Genomic DNA, 19,483 nt, shown 5'->3' with positions numbered 1-19,483 from the left:
CACCTCCCAGAAGCCCTTGCGCTGGAATCCCTCTTGGTTGAGAGATGCACAAGCCACCAGGAAGGACCCTGAGTCAGACCAAACAGGGGCCAAGCAAGACACTCAGCCAGAAACAACCCGGAAAGTTAACCCCCACTATCCTGGGACTTTGAGCCACATGGCAGAGCAGTTCTGGCTTCTTTACCCTGCTGGTCTGCACCACGGCACCCCTCTCCAGTAAAGTCATTTACTTTACTCATTGCTGAGAGTAAAAGCTCATTCTTGGGCCCTGGGAGGGGTCCCCCTTCTGGCAACAATCAAGCCCAAGGACAAGTAAATGACAAGTCCAAGGTAGGGTTGTTTGTCCAGGACAAGCCCAGCCCCATCTGGAAGAGGTTCTTTGTTCTGCTGTACAAAGAAGCCAGACAACCTCAGGGCCACTCTAGGCTCCAACTGGCTCTTCACCACCAAAGCAGAAGGACCGAAAAAGAAGATCTTGCCTGAAACACATGGAGCCTTCCCTGCTTCTGTGTGAGGCCTCTGCTTCTCCCATCAGGGTGCTCTTTACAAGGAAGACAGGAGCTGAAAGCCAACTGCCAGTACAGTCAGCCTTCACAGGGAGATGAACTGACCTCTAGGTGCAACCACCTCTTTGTTCCTAACAAAACCTCTGGGTGGCTCCTTTAGTTATGCAAATAGGAAGCCAAGGTGGGGAATGCCCACTCCCGGCCCCCAGGAGACTCAGTGCAGAGGTTGATTCTGAACACAGAAGCCTCAGACTCAACAGTTCAAGAATTCAAGCTGACTGAGGGGATGCCTCATAGAGAACCTGGGGTGTGTGTGTGTGTGTGCACGCGGGCGTCTGTCTGTCTGTCTGTCTGTTTCCATGAGCTTCTCAGTGTCCCACCCCATCCGGGCTCAGAGTGCTCCTATTCATGATGGAGGACCATCCACACAAAGGGACAGGGACACCTGGCCAGATGTCTCTGCTTCTTTAGGGTATTGGGACCAAAGAGGCAGGAGGAGGGGGAAGGGGGCATCATTAACAAGAAGACAAGGCCCCTCCCCTCTCTCCTCTGGGAGGAGAATGGGGCCAGAGTGTGTGTCTGGGAAGATGAGCACAGGGCAGGTCTGCTCCTCTCTAAGAGAAGGTTGGTTTGCCTTGGGCTCTAGTGGGCAGAGATCCCTAAGGCAGGGTGAGGAGCCTTTTTGGAGTCAAGCCAGAACAGCTTTTGAAGGCTAAGACACCTCCGTATACTCTTCGTTAAAAATTTTAGTGGACAAAAAAGGGGGGAAAATACAGAGCAATTCTGACATTTTCCTTCTCACAACCATTTGTCTCCATTGTATAATTTTCCCTGATTGAATCTTGCCCTAATTAATTAGCACTTTTGCAGTAAGCTAAGCAGCTCTTAGCAAAGAACAAAGAAACTGTGTGTGTGTGTTTCCCTCCCCCTTCCTTGGACCACAGGGGGGATGCAAATTGACTCAACCACTGCTGGATTCCACTTCTGAGAATGGGGAGAAATCGGGATGATTAGGGAGGGGAAAGGGGAGCCTGGTGACCTGGTGAGAACAGGCACAGAACAGAGAAGCAATGACTTGTCTAATCCTCATTCAGAGGCAGGGAGCAAAAATCCAAGGAGAAAAAGGAAACAAAGAACAGATTTCCCACATGGGGACACAAGCACAGAACTCCCACAATGATTAATGATGCAATCAGACCTCAGAGGCTTCTCCGGTTTCTGTACAAATGAAGAGAAATTTTTAAAAATGTGGCTGAAACCCAAGCCCCAAATGTCAGTGTAATCTGAGAAGTGTCTGCTGAGAACAGGAGAAAAATGGATCTCTGGGGGCTGTTCCGCCTCTGCTCAGACCAAATAGAGAGGTTCACAGTTCAGCGGGGATCCCCACCACGGGAAGGACCCAGGGCAGCTGGAGTGGGGCAGGCTGCAAAAAGTTTACTGAGTCACCCTCATCACCATCACAGGGAAGCTAAGGATAGGATGCAGGGGAGCCCTCAAACGTGGGAGGAAAAGCGTCACATCTTTGTTTTCACTAACTTTAAGCTGAAATTAGCTTCCATGATGAATATGAGCAACAAACCCAAGTAGGCTTAGCAGTTCTGTGACTGTCGCTTTAAAAGATCTTGGGTATTTTCTCTGACATCACAGGTGTGGCAGACATCTCAGAATACCCTTTACCCTCTCACTACTTTGAAACTGTGGTAGTCATTGGAACTTGCTTGTCAGTAGAGCTTGCTGTAAATGTGTTAATGAAGAAACACATATGCTACTGAATCTCAAACTTGCTTTTTAAGTGTTTTGATAACTATATTTCAATATAATTAGCTTTCTCTATAACCCTATGGCTTTTGTTTAATGCATTTAAACCATTATTTTGAGAAGAGGGGTTATAGGTTTCAGCAAACCGCCAAAGGTACTTAAAAACCTCACAGAGTACACAGAGCCCAGCTTACCCTCGCTTTATTCTATCTGCTTGATGTGTTTCTCCAACAAGATAAGAGCAAATGGAGCCTCCCCACCTGCATGGGGCAGGGACACAGATCCAGCTCTCCCTAACCCCAAGGCCAACCCACCTGCACCTACAGAAGCTTCTGGAATGCAGGACTCACCTGTGGGCCCCTTCTCTCTCCTCCTCTGGGACCATCCACTCATCTACTCCCCAGGCACCTCTCTGCTTCCCCCAAGGACTCACACGGACCATATCCATTCTCAAAGCCAGGAAGTGTGTAGGCTGCATGAGCGGCTAAGGTAGCCTGAGGGTCTTGCTAAGGATTCTTAGCCAGAGGATCCAGGCAAGAGCTGGTCTCCATCAGCTGGTAACTTCTGTGGACTTACCCTGACAGCGCTGGCAATGGCTGATGAATGTGTGCTGCAGGAATTCGGGAGTGGGTACAGGCTAAAGAGAGAAAGAGAGAAGGGGTCATCAAAGCTTTCACCTGCTCTGTGAGAGAGGGAGAGAAGGAGAACCTAGGCCCATTCTTTGAGGTTCTGCTAGTGTAATAACCAGCTAGCACAAAAGAGAGAGAGAGAAAAAAAGCATGTTGAAATCCCTGGTCAGGTCCCATATCATGGATTTGAAGCATACTGACCAGAGCCTTTGGAAATGGTGGATTTTTAACAATGTTCTATGAGGGGGAGATGCTAGTCCACACAAACCTTGAGCTTTGCCCTGTTTTATCTTGGTCTTTCCCACTAGACTGCATGCTTCAGGGTTTAAGACTCTGTTGCAGTGTTCTCTCTGCTCCCCTAGAGGCTGGCAAGCATCTAGCGCACACGAGGAGCTTGGGCAATGCTTGGAATGACTGCATGAACTTCTGCCATCTGCGGGTGGGAGCAGAGTGCATTTTCAAGTGGCAGCACAGTCTCTCCCAGCCCACATTCTCTTCCCCTAGTGTGACTTTGGCACTGAGAAGGTCGAGTCTGTGTTTCCGTTGCCTTGAACCTGGGAAGGGAGGTGATACCACAGGATTTCCAAGGCTAAGTCACAAAAGTCAATACAATGTCCATCTGGTTCCCTGGGAACCCAGCCGCCACACTGTGAGGAAGCCCAGACCAGCCACTGGGAGAGCCCACGTGCCAAGGTGACCACTAGCAGCCCTAGCCAAGACCCCACTCAGGGCCTGCATCACACGCCAAGCACTTGAGCCTTCAGATGATTTAAGCCCAGCCTTCAAGTCTTCCTAAGGAGACCCCAGACATGCCCTCCCCACTGTATCCTGTCTGGATTCCTGACCCACAGAATCATGAGGCTTACTGATGGGGGTCATATGCCACTTAGTTTGGGAGGCCTGTGACACAACACGAGTGACTGCCTCAGGTACAGAGGTGGGAGAGATGCCACTCTTACACAGAAACAGCCAGGGACCCAAGCCTAGAAGGACCGCAACAGAAGGGGAACACAGAGGGGCCCGAGAGGGCAGTACGTGGGGTTTTCTGCCTGGATCCTCGTGGCCCAGTGTCCAGACATGGTGGCTGGGGAGAAGAGAGAAGGAGACGCAGGGTCCGGGGGCCCCCTTCTATGCTCTCCAGGGCAGGTGCAGGAACCAGAGCCCAGAGAGCCTGTACAGCTACTACCCGCCACTCCAGAGCCAGAGAGAAGGCTGGGTGCCTGGGCCCAGGTGACACAGCACTCCCATGGATGGAGGGTGCTCAGTGCCCAGAGGACCCCCAGAGAGGACCAGTGGGGAGCCCAGGTAGGGAGGTCTGCAGCCTCCAGACCCCCAGCAGGTAGTTCTTACCCTCCAAAGACAGTTCCCACGACCTGGAAGGGTCAGCAGGGGCCCCTTAGACCAGATCAGAACACTTAGGGAGGGCACTTTGGAGGAGGAAACCAGAGTCCCTCCTGGCTGGGCTGCCCTAGCCTCTCTGAGCCTCAGAACTTATCAGTAAAGGTGGTGGTACCGCCTTGCCAAGACTGGAAAAGACAGTTATGCCAAGTAACTTTTGCAGAGCCTGACTAGCATTCCCTTATCTTGCTGAAAACCAGAGAAGTTGGAGAAGGGATGAGAAAGTTAGCAGCCCAGCAGGTCCTACCTGCGGGGTAGGAATCTGCCAGGACCTCAGGGTCACAGCCTCATGGGGCAGGGCGCCAGCTGGGAAGCCCTGATCAGCAGAGCTCAGGGCTGTCAAGGAGAGAGATGACTCCAGCCATCTCTCCACCTCCAGAGAGAGCAGCCTGGTGCGTGGTCAGCCGGACTGTGTGTCCCTAATGAGAGGCACATTTCCACGGGCTCACTCTCGGCCCTCCTGCCAAGGAAGGCGGCCCCACAATCCCACACCCCCTCACACGCCCTAGTGCCCTTGGTACTGTTTCTAGCAAGGCGAGTTGCCCCGTGTTTCTCCCATCTCAGTGCTGTTGTCCGAGACACGCCTTTGCCCATGGATAGGCATCTGGAAGTGTCATCCAATGACCCCCATCACCCTATGACATCTTGGGGTGTTCATTCTGACTTAACTGTTTTAACATCCCAGCTGCTTGCCTGTGGAAAACGCAGTGGTGCCGTAGTCAGGGATGAATCAGGGCTGCAGTTCCTGAACACAGAGCAGAGAGGGGCGCGGAAGCTGATGGGGAGAAGGAAAGGGAGAGAAGGCGCACACAGCAGGAGGCCCCGGGCAGGAAGGGCCATCAGTCCTGAAGGCACAAGGCTGAGAAGCCACAGGGGAGTCTCCCGGGGTCATCCGCTGCCATTCATGAGCTCCTAGCAAAGACACACCTCACTCGCACACAGCTCACCTGGCCAGCCCCACAGGATTAGTGGGGGCAGAGCACTGCTCCTGATGTTCCCAAGAACTGCTGGGAGGCAGCAGGGTCAAGGCTGCTAGTTCTCTTTCTGAGACTGGCTGAACAGATTACAACTTTGATGCCATTGCACTCAGGAAGAGGGAAACAGGTCTTCTCACTGAGTTGGATTGTTTTCAGCCGCTCCGTCATGTCCAGCTCTTTGTGACCCATGGACTGCAGCACACCAAAATTCCCTGTCCTTCACTACCTCCCAGAGTTCGCTCAAACTTATGTCCATTGAGTCAGTGATGCCATCCAACCATCTCATCCTCTGTCACCCCCTTCTCCTCCTAACCTCAATCTTTCCCAGCATCAGGGTCTTTTCCAATGAGTCAGCTCTTCCCATCAGGTGGCCAAAGTATTGGAGCTTCAGCTTCAGTATCAGCACTGCCGATGAATATTGATTTCCTTTAGGGTTGACTGGTTTGATGTCTTTGCTGCCCAAGGGACTCTCAAGAGTCTTCTCCAGCACCACAATTCAAAAGCATCAAGTCGGACTGAGTGATTTTAGAACACATTTCTCTGAAAGAAAAATTAGCTGGTCCTGGGAGATGTAACAGTGCTTTCCACCAGGAGGGAAACACCTGCCAACTCTGCCCTGATGCTCAGATCCTATTAGTCAGCCCCTTCATTCACTCAGGCCAGTGAAGTCCTAGCCGACATCCATATCAAGGGCCTCCAGGGAAGGTAACATCTTAACTGATTAACCAGCTTGATCCCCTTCAGAGTTTGTCTTTCTTTGCAACATGTATTGGCTTTCTATTGCTGCTTCTGTTGAGGAGTTCTCAGGACTTCCCTCAGTTGACTCACAATAAGGACTCGCAGAACTCTGAAAAGCTATTAATATGGCTATGGTTTACTACAATGAAAAAAATGCAGATTAAAATCAACAAAGGAAAAATGTTATATAGGACAACTCTGGGAGAGACCAGTCACAAGCTTCCAGGTGTCCACTCCCAAATTCACAGCAGTTGATTCTCCCAGCTAAGATGTGTGACCACATGTGTGGAGTTCGGCCATCCAGGGTGTTCATGGAAGCCAGTCAGGCAGGCATGGAGAGCCCACATGGCTGACATTAGCTACTCAGTTTCCGGCCCATCCCCCTGCCCAATAAGTCAAACTACATCTAGTGTTGCCAGGGATCTAGGCAAAGAAAGACAGACAGTCCTCATTGTCACGGGCTGAATTGTGTCCCCTCCCAAATTCATATGTTGAAATTTTAACACCAGTACCTAGAATGTGACTGTATTGGAAGATACAGACTTTAAAGATATGATTAGGTTAAAATGAGTCTGGTAGTGTGAGCCCTAATCCTATATGGCCAGTGTCCTTATAAGAAGAAAAAATTGGGACACATAGAGACCCCAAGAGGACACAGTGAGAAAGCAGCCATCTGTAAGTCAAGGAGAGAGGCCTCAGGAGAAACCAGACTTGCCAACATCCTGATCTTGGACTTCCAGCCTCCAGAATGTGAGATGTTGCCTTTCAGTTGTTTCGGCCACACAACCTTTGGGTGGTTTGTATGGTTATATAAGCCCTAGCAGACTGAGATAGCCTTAAATCGCATTGTTGACATAAACTGGCTCAAAGTCTCAGATAGCTCCTCTTAGCAGACAGGATATTCCAAGAACTCAGAAGTTATCTCCCAGGATCTGGGCAAGTGCAAGTCATGAAGCCCTTTGGAAAGTGCAGGCTTTGGACAACCTGGGACTGCAGAGAGAATTCTTTACCATATGCTGCCATAACAAATCTCCACAGCTTTAGTGGCTTAAAATAACTCAAAGTCATTATCCTGTAGTTCTGGAGATCAGACATCCCCCTGGCCTGGTATCACAGGACTAAAGTCAAGGTATTGGCAAGGTTGGCTCCTTATTGGAGGCTTCAAGGGAGGATCTGATTCCTGTGATTGTAGGACTGAAGCACTTGTTTTTGGCTTCATTTGGTTTTGGTTTGTTTTGCTAGCTACAACTTCTAGAGACTGCCCATATCCCTTGATTTTCGGCTCCTTCTTCAAACCAATCTCAAACCCCTATCTTTGAACCAATGACAGCAAGTTGAGTCCTTTTCATATTGTGTCTCTCTGACCTTCCTCCTCTGTCTTCACTTTTTTAAGGACTCACAAGATTAGACTGGACCCACCTGGATAATCCAGGATAATCTCTCCATTGCAAACTCCTTCATTTAACCACATCCACAAAAATCCCTTTGCCATGTGAAGGAACATACCCATACACCCCTGGAATTCAAGTGAGAACTTGTGGGGGAGGGGCATTATTCTCTCTGCCACTCTGTCACCAGCTAATAATGATCCGGGTAATAGGGGATGCCAGGGGCAGGTACCACACCAGCTATGGTCTCCCTAATGCTTAAGTCTGCAGAAGACTGGCCTGACCCTGCAAGCTCTGCTGAAGATCTAAAGCCCTCAATATTTCAGGAAACTCTAAGGAGCTTTCTCGTTCCTAATCCTCAAGAGCTTTGCCCACCTCCTCCCACTGAATTCTTTTTCTCATCTCTGGGATTTCTCAATTCTGAGTTTTATAGCTGTCCACGGTCATCACTCTGTAATGATACATACCAAACTCAGCCCCTTCTCTTGATCTAGACACACCCCAGTGGGCACATTACCACCAAACACAGGCCCTCTGGGTGACAGGCTTTTTGTCAGTCTGGGAAAACAGTCAGACCCTCATGACTGTACAGAACCCTTTGCCACAACATAGTATCTACTCCTGGAATGAAGTCTTTCAACCAGGCCATGCCAGGCTGAAACTCTTCCCTCCAGTCTCTTCCCTGCCTCCACCCCTCAGGAGACAAAGGCAGAGCAAGAGGGCTTCCGCAAAGCCTTCTTCTCTGCCATCTCCCACATGGCCTCCTACGCTCATCCGGGGACTGACTCGGGACACCCAAGTCCCCTTCCGCATCTGGCATGGGGGTTGGGGTGGAACAACTACAGTACACCTGGGTACAAGAAACAAAACAGTGATAATCATAGTTTAAAGTGTTTATTGTGTTTAGGGCAAGAAGTCTTAAATTGAGTTGTTCGGAGACCCATTCTGTGATTTCAACACATCAGAGCTTTGGGCCACTTGGCCTTTTCCTCGTGAGAACAGAATGGCTCATTATACCCTCACATAACAGAAATCAGGAAGAAAGGCAGACAGTGACAGAAAGAGCCTTCTTCCCGTGAGGCTCAATGGTTTTGTTGTTGTTTATTCACTAAGTTATGTCCCACTCGTTTGTAAACCCATGAACTGTAGGCTGCCAGGTTCCTCTCTCCACAGGATTTCCCAGGCAAGAATACTGGAATGGGTTGCCATTACCTTCTCCAGGGGATCATCCTGACCCAGGGATCGAACCACATCTCCTGCATTGCAGACAGATTCTTTACCACTGAGCCATCTCACAGGCTAGTAAAGTAATGCTCAAAATTCTCCAAGCCAGGCTTCAACAGTACATGAACCGTGAACTCCCTGATGTTCAAGCTGGTTTTAGAAAAGGCAGAAGAACCAGAGATCAAATTGCCAACATCCGCTGAATCATGGGAAAAGCAAGAGAGTTCCAGAAAACATCTATTTCTGCTTTATTGACTATGCCAAAGCCTTTGATTGTGTGGATCACAAGAAACTGTGGAAAATTCTGAAAGAGATGGGAATACCAGACCACCTGACATGCCTCTTGAGAAATCTGTATGCAGGTCAGGAAGCAACAGTTAGAACTGGACATGGAACAACAGACTGGTTCCAAATAGGAAAAGGAGTACGTCAAGGCTGTATACCGTCACCCTGTTTATTTAACTTATATGCAGAGTACATCATGAGAAATGCTGGGCTGGAAGACACACAAGCTGGAATCAAGATTGCCGGGAGAAATATCAATAACCTCAGATATGCAGATGACACCACCCTTATGGCAGAAAGTGAAGAGGAGCTAAAAAGCCTCTTGCTGAAAGTGAAAGAGGGAGTGAGAAAGTTGGCTTAAAGCTCAACATTCAGAAAACGAAGATCATGGCATCTGGTCTCATCACTCCATGGGAAATAGATGGGGAAACAGTGGAAACAGTGTCAGACTTTATTTTGGGGGGCTCCAAAATCACTGTAGATGGTGATTGCAGCCATGAAATTAAAAGACGATTACTCCTTGGAAGAAAAGTTATGACCAACATAGGTAGTATATTCAAAAGCAGACACATTACTTTGCCGACTAAGGTCCATCTAGTCAAGGCTATGGTTTGTCCTGTGATCATGTATGGATGAGAGAGTTGGACTGTGAAGAAGGCTGAGCACCGAAGAATTGATGCTTTTGAACTGTGGTGTTGGAGAAGACTCTTGAGAGTCCCTTGGACTGCAAGGAGATCCAACCAGTCCATTCTGAAGGAGATCAGCCCTGGGATTTCTTTGGAAGGACTTATGCTAAAGCTGAAACTCCAGTACTTTGGCCACCTCATGCGAAGAGTTGACTCATTGGAAAAGACTCTGATGCTGGGAGGGATTAGGGGCAGGAGGAGAAGGGGACGACCGAGGATGAGATGGCTGGATGGCATCACGGACTCGATGGATGTGAGTGTGAGTGAACTCCAGGAGTTGGTGATGGACAGGGAGGCCTGGCGTGCTGCGATTCATGAGGTCGCAAAGAGTCAGACACGACTGAGCGACTGAACAGAACTGAGCCATCAGGGAAGCCCTCAATGGCTTTATAAGAGAAGAAAATATTTTCCCAGGGGTCCCCAAGTGAGTCCTTCAGGCTCCCTCCTCCAGAACTGAGTTACATGGCCCCACATCCCCATTACCACTTAAATAGCCCCGAACTGACGAGTGAGATTATTGTGATTGATTTGAACCAACTGTGATGCACTCATCAGTCTGGGGGCCCACCATCTCCTAAGCACATTGCCGGAGCTGATATCTGAACAAAACAGGAGTGCTTGTACAGGAAAAATAGCTGTGGTGCAGCCAGCCAGCATCTGAAATCAAAGACTCAACAGCCATTCACTGAATAAATATGACCTGTGGTGTCTCCATGGGTCTTGGATCTCAGGGCTGAAAACACTTTATGAGCAAGATCTAGTCCTGGCCATAGCTTGAGGCCATGCAGAGCAAATACATAGCTGAGGGGCTAGAGAGGGCCACAGAAGACACTCAGAAGTCCCCACATAAACAAGGAAGCAAGGACTTGTTAGAGCTAGTTAAGAGGTCACTTCAGTCCAGGTAAGTTGTGATGGTAGACGTAGTAGGAATGAAGGTGAGAGAGGATGTGAAATTCTGGGTGAAAAGAGCCTAACAGACTTTGCTGATGGGTTGGATGCCAAGTATGAAAGAGAGAGAGACCTGGAGAGAAAGAGAGGAGAGAGAGAGAGGTGGTGTCCAGAGAAATCCTCAGCATTCTCCCTGACCAGCAGTAAGGAGGCTTGCCCTTTACTGAGCTGGGAGAAAGAGGATGAAGGCAGGTCAAACCAGAGATGGCCATTAGACATCCAGACAGAGATGAGACAGGCAGTTAGGTGCCGAGTCCTGGGCTCAGGAGAGAGCTCCAGGCTGGAGGGACACTTGTGTGTCCAAACTACAAGCTCAAATGAAGCCCTGGAGTGAATGTGAGTGAAGATGGAGGAGAGAAAAGGACCAGGACATAGCCTCAGGCCTCCACATGTCTGACTTAGGAAGATGATGAGAGAACAAGAGAAAAGACAGTAAAGGGTGGTCATGGAGGGGGGCAGAGAGTGGAAAGGACAGTGACTGGGGAATGACCAGCTCTAGCTGTCTCACATGCTGCTGAGAACCCAGGCGTCAGGCTGGCACCCATGACAGTCCTCATCTCCCACAAGACTCAGGATAACAGCCCCTGTCACCTTTTCAGGTTTCCTGACCATGGACTTGCACTTCCCAGAAACCTGAGTTTCCAGGGTATCTATGCATCTATCTTATTCTCCAATATGAGTGGTCCCAGGACCACCACTCATGAAGAAAGCCTAGAAAAAGAGAAAGGCCAACCGAAAAAGCAAGACAGTCTCAAACAAAAGAACTGGAATTTAATACACATATCTCACATGTAACTTTAAGAAGAGAGACATCCAATTAGTATTCTGGGGAGATCTGAAAAGATAAGGACAGAATTCCTAGAACAGGCTGCCATTAAAAAAAAAAAAAAATCAGGGACCAAGAAAATACTCTTGAATGCTACACACACTATGCCAAAATAAATAATTTAGTAGAAAGACAAATACAAAAAAATTTCCAAAATTGTAGACAGAAACATTAGCAAAATAAAGATAAATCGTAGAGAAGATCAACCTAGAGATTCTGACAACTGACCAATAAACTTTCCAAAAAGGTTCAGTTCAGTTCAGTCACTCAGTTGTGTCCACCTCTTTGCAAGCCCATGGACTGCAGCACGCCAGGCCTCCCGGTCCATCACCAACTCCCAGAGGTTACTCACACTCATGTCCACTGAGTTGGTGATGCCATCCAATCATCTCATCCTCTGTCACCCCTTTCTCCTCCTGCCTTCAATCTTTCCCAACAACAGGGTCTTTTAAAATGAGACAGTTCTTTGCATCAGGTGGCCAAAGTATTGTAGTTTCAGCTTCAGCATCAGCCCTCCAATGAATATTCAGGACTGATTTCTTTAGAATGAACTAGTTGAATCTCCTTGCAGACCAAGGGACTCTCAAGAGTCTTCTCCAACACCACAGTTCAAAAACATCAGTTCTTTGGCATTCAGCTTTCTTTATAGTCCAACTTTCACATCCATACATTACTACTGGAAAAACCATAGCCTTGACTAGGCAGACTTTTATTGACAAAGTAATGTCTCTGCTTTTGAATATGCTATCTAGGTTGGTCATCACTTTCCTTCCAAGGAGTAAGCGTCTTTTAATTTCATGGCTGCAATCACCATCTGCAGTGATTTGGAGCCCCAAAAAATAAAGTCAGCCACTGTTTCCACTGTTTCCCCATCTATTTCCCATGGAGTGATGGGACTGGATGCCATGATCTTAGTTTTCTGAATGTTGAGCTTTAAGCCAACTTTTTCACTCTCGTCTTTCACGTTTATCAAGAGGCTCTTTAGTTCTTCTTTGCTTTCTGCTATAAGGGTGGTATCATCTGCATATATTAGGTTATTGATATTTCTCTCAGAAATCTTGATACCAGCTTGTGCTTCACCCAGCCCAGCACTTCTCGTGATGTACTCTGATATAAATTAAATAATCTCGTGATGTACTCTGCATATAAATTAAATAAGCAAGGTGACAATATACAGCCTTGTGGTACTCCTTTTCCTATTTGGAACCAGTCTGTTGTTCCATGTTCAGTTCTAACTGTTGCTTCCTGACCTGCATACAGATTTCTCAAGAGTCAGGTCAGGTGGTCTGGTATTCCCATCTCTTTCAGAATTTTCCAGTTTGTTGTGATCCACACAGTCAAAGGCTTTGGCATAGTCAATAAAGCAGGAGTAGAGGTTTTTCTGGAACTCTCTTGCTTTTTCAGTGATCCAATGGATGTTGGCAATTTGATCTCTGGTTCTTCTGCCTTTTCTAAATCCAGCTTGAACATCTGGGAGTTCATGATTCATGTACTGTTGAAGCCTGGCTTGGAGAGTTTTGAGCATTACTTGACTAGCGTGTGAGATGCGTGCAACTGTGCAGTAGTTGGAGCATTCTTTGGCATTGCCTTTCTTTGGGATTGGAATGAAAACTGACCTTTTCCAGTCCTGTGGCCACTGCTGAGATTTCCAAATTTGCTGGCATATTGAGTGCAGCACTTTCACAGGATCATCTTTCAGGATTTGAAATAGCTCAACTGCAATTCCATCACCTCCACTAACTTTGTTTGTAGTGATGCTTCCCAAAGCCCACTTGACTTCACATTCCAGGATGTCTGGCTCTAATTTGATGAGACACCTCGTGATTATCTGGGTCGTGAAGATCTTTTTTTGTACAGTTCTTCTGTGTATTCTTGCCACCTCTTCTTAATAAATTCTGCTTCTGTTAGGTCCCTGGTGGCTCAGAGGTAAAGTGTCTGCCTGCAATGTGGGAGACCCAGGTTCGACCCCTGGGTTGGGAAGATCCCTTGGAGAAGGAAATGGCAACCCACTCAGGTACCCTTGCCTGGAAAATCCCATGGACAGAGAAGCCTAGTAGTTTACAGTCCATACAGTCGCAAAGAGTCAGACTTGACTGAGTGACTTCACTTTCACTTTCCAAAAAGGTAGAGCAAATAAAATAAAGGGAAGAAAGATTATCCAGAAAGTAATACAGAGAAATTTGCTGGAGTCAAAGGAAGATACAGTTCTTCTGGACAAAAGAATACATCATCCAGAAAGATTCAAACATCTCAGCGACATCAGACACTTGAAACGCGGGATCCTGGAAAGCAGTGGAGGGTTCCTATGAGGTTCTAAGTAGAAATATGCAGCTGTACAAGTCTTTACCTAGACAAACTATCAGAAAATGTGAGGGAAAAATAAATAGATTTTTAGAACCACAATGCTTTAAAAAATTCACTCTAAAATTTACTTTCTTAAGCAGTTTTTTCCAGCAAAGTGAAAATGAAAACCAAGAAAAAAAGAGGAATTAAGGTTCCAACCCAGAGAAAGGTAAAAATGACCCAGGAGAACAACTGTGCTGCAAGGCTCAGATAGTCAATCTCTCCCCTGTCCTACCCTCCAGGTACCAATTACAGAAATGCTGGAGAATCCATACAAGTCTTGGGAAATCTTGGGGTAAAAGACATAATGAAAAAGCTAACAATGACAACACAAGAATAATAAAAGAAGCTACAAGAACAAACATCTCAGCTGAAAGGCATGGTACACATAAGAGCCCAACTAAAACTCACATGGCCTGAGACATTACGGAGCAGAGGGGACCTCCTTGAGCAGAGCCGTAGACGGTCCTGACACGATCAGTAAGCAGGAGAACCCCAGCCTGCACCCCGGGTGGCAGAGTCAAAGGGAGGCAAAGTCGGGCATTTGTTCTCAGCTTAGAACCCATTTCTGGACCAAAATCAGCCAGAAATGGGGGCTCAGTGTGGTCCTCATCACAGGCTTGGCCCTCCTCTCCAGAGACTCAGGCAGACACACTTGCAGTGCCTCCGATTTACCCACCATCACTGCCCGGCCTGGACACGCCTTCTCCATCACACGCCTTGTCACCCATGTCTGTCACCTCTCAGACCCGAGCTGTCCTCCACATAACCCAGGAATCAGACTTGATGGCCACGTTCCTCTCCCAGTCACCATCTGGTCCATCAATAAATCTGATCTGTCCTTGGAATACTGTCTACCCGGACCAACCTCTTATCTGAGTCTGCTCTCCATCCTATCCAAGCCCACCCTCATCTCAGGCCTCCTAACACATTTCCACACTTAAACCCTCATCCCTTACAGCCTCCCCACAAAGCAGCAGCCAGAGGGATCCTTCTACAGTGCAGGTCGGACCACCTCACTCAGAGAAATGACAAAGCCCACAAAGTTATGGCCTCTAAGCACACCCTCTGTTTTCCCCAGCCTTCATTCCCTCTGGATTGCCCGATGCTCCTCAAACAAGCCAGGACAGGCTCAGGCCTCAGGTTTTGCACTTGCTTTCCCAGACATCACTCAGCTCAAATACACCCCTCAAGGTTCATTTCCACCTCCCTCAGCTGGGAATGTATCACCCATCCAGAAGTAGGCACCAGCTCCAATTGATCCTGATGGTTTTCTTTAATGGCATTGATTCTAAGGTTGCTTGAAATTAGTGGATCAAATTCTGTGACAAAATGTGGGAGCATTCACACCTGGGTGTGTCCATACTCACCCGGAAAGCCAGGCCCCAGTGCTCCAAGGACCCAGTACCACCCATTCATTTGAAGAGCTGCAGTGTGTGTGCTCACAGAGGGCCCAGAAATGCCTCTCTGACGAGCATCCTCCAACTCAGAGGGCACCAGGGATTCCTGAAAATTCACTTTTGTTTGAGCAGAGTCTGGTGGGAAGGATGCTCTGTCTAACCTCCTGGAGGCTGAAGTTGCCGGCCAAGTCAGGCTGATCACTGCACCCTGAGTGCCCATGGGAGCCTGGGACTCCATGCCTCACCAAGAGACACCCTTGCTTCCAGTGCAGCCGCACACACCTTGCTTTCATCAGGCCCTCCACACAGTCATTCTCAGCTGAGAAGGAGCTGCAGCCACCAGAGGGAAGAAAAAGATGAGAGCGCAGGCTACAGGCTGTCTCACACCTCCCCTGTCCCTCCCCTCCCCGCCGTCCCGCGCCCCCTCCCACTCTGTCGGCCTTTGGAGTGTCCTCATTTCCTCCTGGCCCCCCGTTTTGTTCTTCACCCTCTTCTCCTCCTGCTTAATTTCTCAAAATAGAAAAATTTTGAGAAACAAATTACAGACTAATGGTAGTGTCAATTCCCATGAGCTCAGGAAAACATAGAATTTAATTTCAGTCTGAGAGAGCATATTTATGAAGCATCTTTTCTCCTTCAACGTCTGTCCTTAAGAAGCTTCAGATGCCTGAAGAGCCCTGCCCTGGATGCGCTGAGGCCACCTGGCTTTTTGTAAAGCCTCTTCTACTTCCAGGGGTGCCCACAGCCCTTACCCCTGGAGGAGGGGTCACGTGGCGGCTTTCCCAGGAGCTCAGGAAGCTCTGAGCTTGAAACGGGGGGAAAGCAGCCCAACAACTGGAAGCCAGAATCCCAGTCCAGAACCTTCTTTTCCAGCTCGCTGATGTTGGACCTCCTGTTCTGGGAGTGTTGCCCCAGACATTCATTCGTTTGCTGTTTACCAAGCCTTGCACCACTTCAGGTCCTGGGAACACAAGGTCCCCATCCTGGGCAGCTCACCTGCCCCTGGGGTGACAGAAGCAAAACTAGCCGCCAAATAAACGTATGTCAGTTGCACCAAAATGTCAAGAAGAGAAATCAAGCGGAGCAAGAGAGGGGTGGGAACCACTGTGGAGAGCTTAGTCGGAGAGGACCCTCCATCACATGAACATGAACTGGAAAGACGCACAGGAGGTCTGGGCGCCGGTCTCTCCAGCAGAGGGAGCCACACGTGCAAACGCCCTGGGCAGGAGTGTCCTCGGGGTTCAGGAAACCACACGTGGGGCAAAGGCAGGCATGAGCCAGGGCCTGGGGACCCTCCGAGAGCGATGGGAGCCCCTGAAGGGTTGGAGCAGAGGGAGACGGGGTCTGAATGGCATCTGGGCTGGAGGAAGAGGATGGGGTGCGGCCCACCGTCCCTTTGGACCCTTTCGTCAGTGCACTGGCTTCTGTCCTTCCCCAGCTTCTGTGAAGCCAGTGTCCACGCAGCCAGGAGAGTGCCCTAATCCTGGGGAGGAGGATTCAACAGTAACAGCCATTGTGGGAAGCTGCATAACGGCCCCAATCCCCAGAACCCGAGAACGTTACCTTCTGTGGACAAAGGGAGCGTGTCACTGTGGTAAAGTTGGGATCGAGATGGGAAAAATATTCTGATTATGCAGGTAGCCTGGTGTAACTACAGGGTCCCTATCAGAGGGTCACAGGAGAAGTCAGAGGGAAGGTGGCGTGCTGACAGAAGCGGAGGTCAGGGTGATGAGCTGTGAAGATGGGGGAAAGGCTGCAAGCTCAGGGCTGCCTGAGCCTCCTGAGTGGAAGGGTGAGGAAAGGGATTCTGCCCTGGAGCCTCCAGAAGGACCAGAAGAGAGCATGGGGGCTCCCCCACAGAGACTCGACCTAGCACCCCTCCTTGGAGCTTCCAGAAGTAGACACAGGAGATCGAGGTACCGAAGGCTGCCCTGACTGTGCCAGCCCTGAAGCTCCCGGCAGGCTTGCTTTCAGAACAGTGGCCCCCAGGGGTGAAGAACGGCTCTGTGAAGCAGGGCTGGGGCAGCACACTGCAGAGCCTCCCGCCAGAGCAGGGCTGCCAGAGCCTCCACAAACCTCCCAGTGTCTCTGCAACTCATGGGCAGTCAGGAAACCTCAGGAACAGGACCTTTCCTACAAGGAACTGACAGACAGTAGGTGTCCAAGAAATGTCCGTCAACAACCACCTGCGGTCTCCCTGCCATTAAGGAACAAGCCAAGCATTCCTGGGGCTTTCTCCTTTCCATCACCGCCTCCGTGCTCCAGAGATGGACTGAGGTGAGCTCCCCTTGGGAAAAATCCACCCAGTTCACTGCTGGTCCTGAGGGGCCGGCACCAAAGGCGGGAATTCCACCCAGCTGTTCAGAGGATCAGTGTGCAGCTGCGGGCACACAGGGCACAGGCAGAGGGCATCCTGCTTCTGGCAAAGGCCAGGCTGTGCACCCCGCACCCCCACCTTCCTGCTTGCCCTCTGGCACACTCAGCCCACGTCAGACACACACAGGACCAGTGAGTACCTGCGCTCCATCCACTCACGGCTCTGGAGGTGCTCAGGGGGGCGAGAAGGGCCCACACCGCCCTGGGGGCCCACGCACACCCTTTCTCCATGCCTGGTGTCAGCCTCTGCTGGCATCTTGGGTCCTGCTCCGGCCCCCACACCCGCTCAGTCCCCAGTTGCTGAAATGCAGTCTTCCAGTTATTCAATCTCTTCAGTCCTCTCACCCACCCGCCACTGTTCTGACTCTGGCTCCAGGCACAGGGCACCTCCTGCAGTTCTGCCAAACCCCAGTGCCGATCCACCCCTGTCTGCCCTTGGCCCCTGCTGGGACCCCAGGAGAAGAGCCGGGTCTTTAAGTCCCCAGAGGCCTGCCTCTGGTCTTTGTGTCCCCTCTGTCCCTAGCAGCACCGCCTCCTGCAAGCGCCTGCTCCTGAGGTCCTCCCTGACCTGAGGATGCACCCACATCTGGGTCCAATGGCATCGGGGTTCCTGCTCCCAGGGCTGGTGCACCCCTGCACTTTCCGCCAGGCAGTCGCTGCCTGCACCCTGCTGTCCTTGACTGATGTCTGACCAGGCACCTTCTGGGGTATGAACCTGTCTTCCACCTGGGCCACCTTAACCCTAACACAGAACAGCTGCATCCTCATAGCATGAGCTCAAGACCTGTCCCCAAGCCAGCCCCATGCCAACCATGCAGCAGAGTGTCCACACCAAGAACATGGGGTGGGCTTGCCCTGAGTGCCTGGTGCCCCTTGCACCCTCCCCCCAACCCACACTCACAGGCACACACTCACACACAGTCACAGGCACACACACACACACACTCACGCTCTCACACTGTGGAACCCCTGACAACTGCAGCTGGGCTTGCCAAAGCACTGCAGGAAGGTGGCCAAGTGGAACTGGATGCTCCCAGCCTTCATCACAGCAACTCCCACAACCTCATGCCAGCAACTCAGCTCCCTAAGACGTGGTGCAGTCCGCTCTCACAGCTCACCTTTTGTACACACCTGTCCAGACTTTTTTAAAATTTTAAATCCCTACTTGCCACATTTTTACAACTTAGGGTGGAATAAAGGATGGCTTTGTGCCATACAGGCTCCAGGGTGGGCGCTACAGATTTCACCTTGCCTCCTCGTTTCTCAGCTTACAAACTGGGCAGCGGCATCAGCACCGCAGAAGGTACTGCTCTCGGGCTAGCACTGGGTGCAGCCCCCACGGCGCCCACACGCGTGTCATGGTGGAAGAACCAGCACCTCGGAGGGGAGAGCACGGAGCCCTTATCCCCTTGTGAACTCTCTCTAGCTCTCACCAGGCTGAATTTTCCTGCTCTCAATCGGTCTGAGCCACCACAAGCCAGCTCAGATTAAAGGGGAGGTGATGATGGCAGGCACCCCGAGAGTAGGCTTCCAAAAACACAAATGGGGGGACTTCGCTGGTGGTGCAGTTGATTAGAATCTGCCTGCCAATGCAGGGGGCACAGGTTCAATCCCTGGTCCTGGAATATCCCACATGCCTCGGAGCAACTAAGTCCATGTTCCACAACTACTGAACCCGTGTCCTAGAGCCTGTGAGCCACAACTACTGACGCCTGCATACTCCAGGGCCCTCAAACCACAGCTAATGAGCCCCTGTGCTGCAACTACTGGAGCCCATGTGCCTAGACCCTGTGCTCTGCAACAAGAGAAGCCGCCACAATGAGAAGCCCGAGCACCCCAACTAGAGTAGCCCCCACCGTCAGCAACTAGAGAAAGCCCATATGCAGCAACAAAGACCCACTGCAGCCAAAAATAATCATAAATAAACTACTTTCAAATGGCCAATGGGATGAAGAAGCACATCCCAAGGGAGCCCGCCTCTCAGGAGATGCTGGCCCAGCT

At 50.0% G+C, this 19,483-nt stretch overlaps 1 long non-coding RNA gene across 1 annotated transcript in view; it reads right to left on the bottom strand.

The window, feature by feature from the left end:
* The window catches only part of LOC108633469, a 99,239-nt gene that overhangs the window by 10,346 nt on the left and 69,410 nt on the right, over window positions 1–19,483 (bottom strand). The window lies entirely within an intron of this gene.

This window comes from Capra hircus, chromosome 2 (genome assembly GCF_001704415.2).
Source record: "Capra hircus breed San Clemente chromosome 2, ASM170441v1, whole genome shotgun sequence".
NCBI classification, from domain to species: Eukaryota; Metazoa; Chordata; class Mammalia; order Artiodactyla; family Bovidae; genus Capra; species Capra hircus.
Note: the sequence above shows the minus strand (reverse complement) of the source record. Positions and strands in the feature narration are given on the sequence as shown.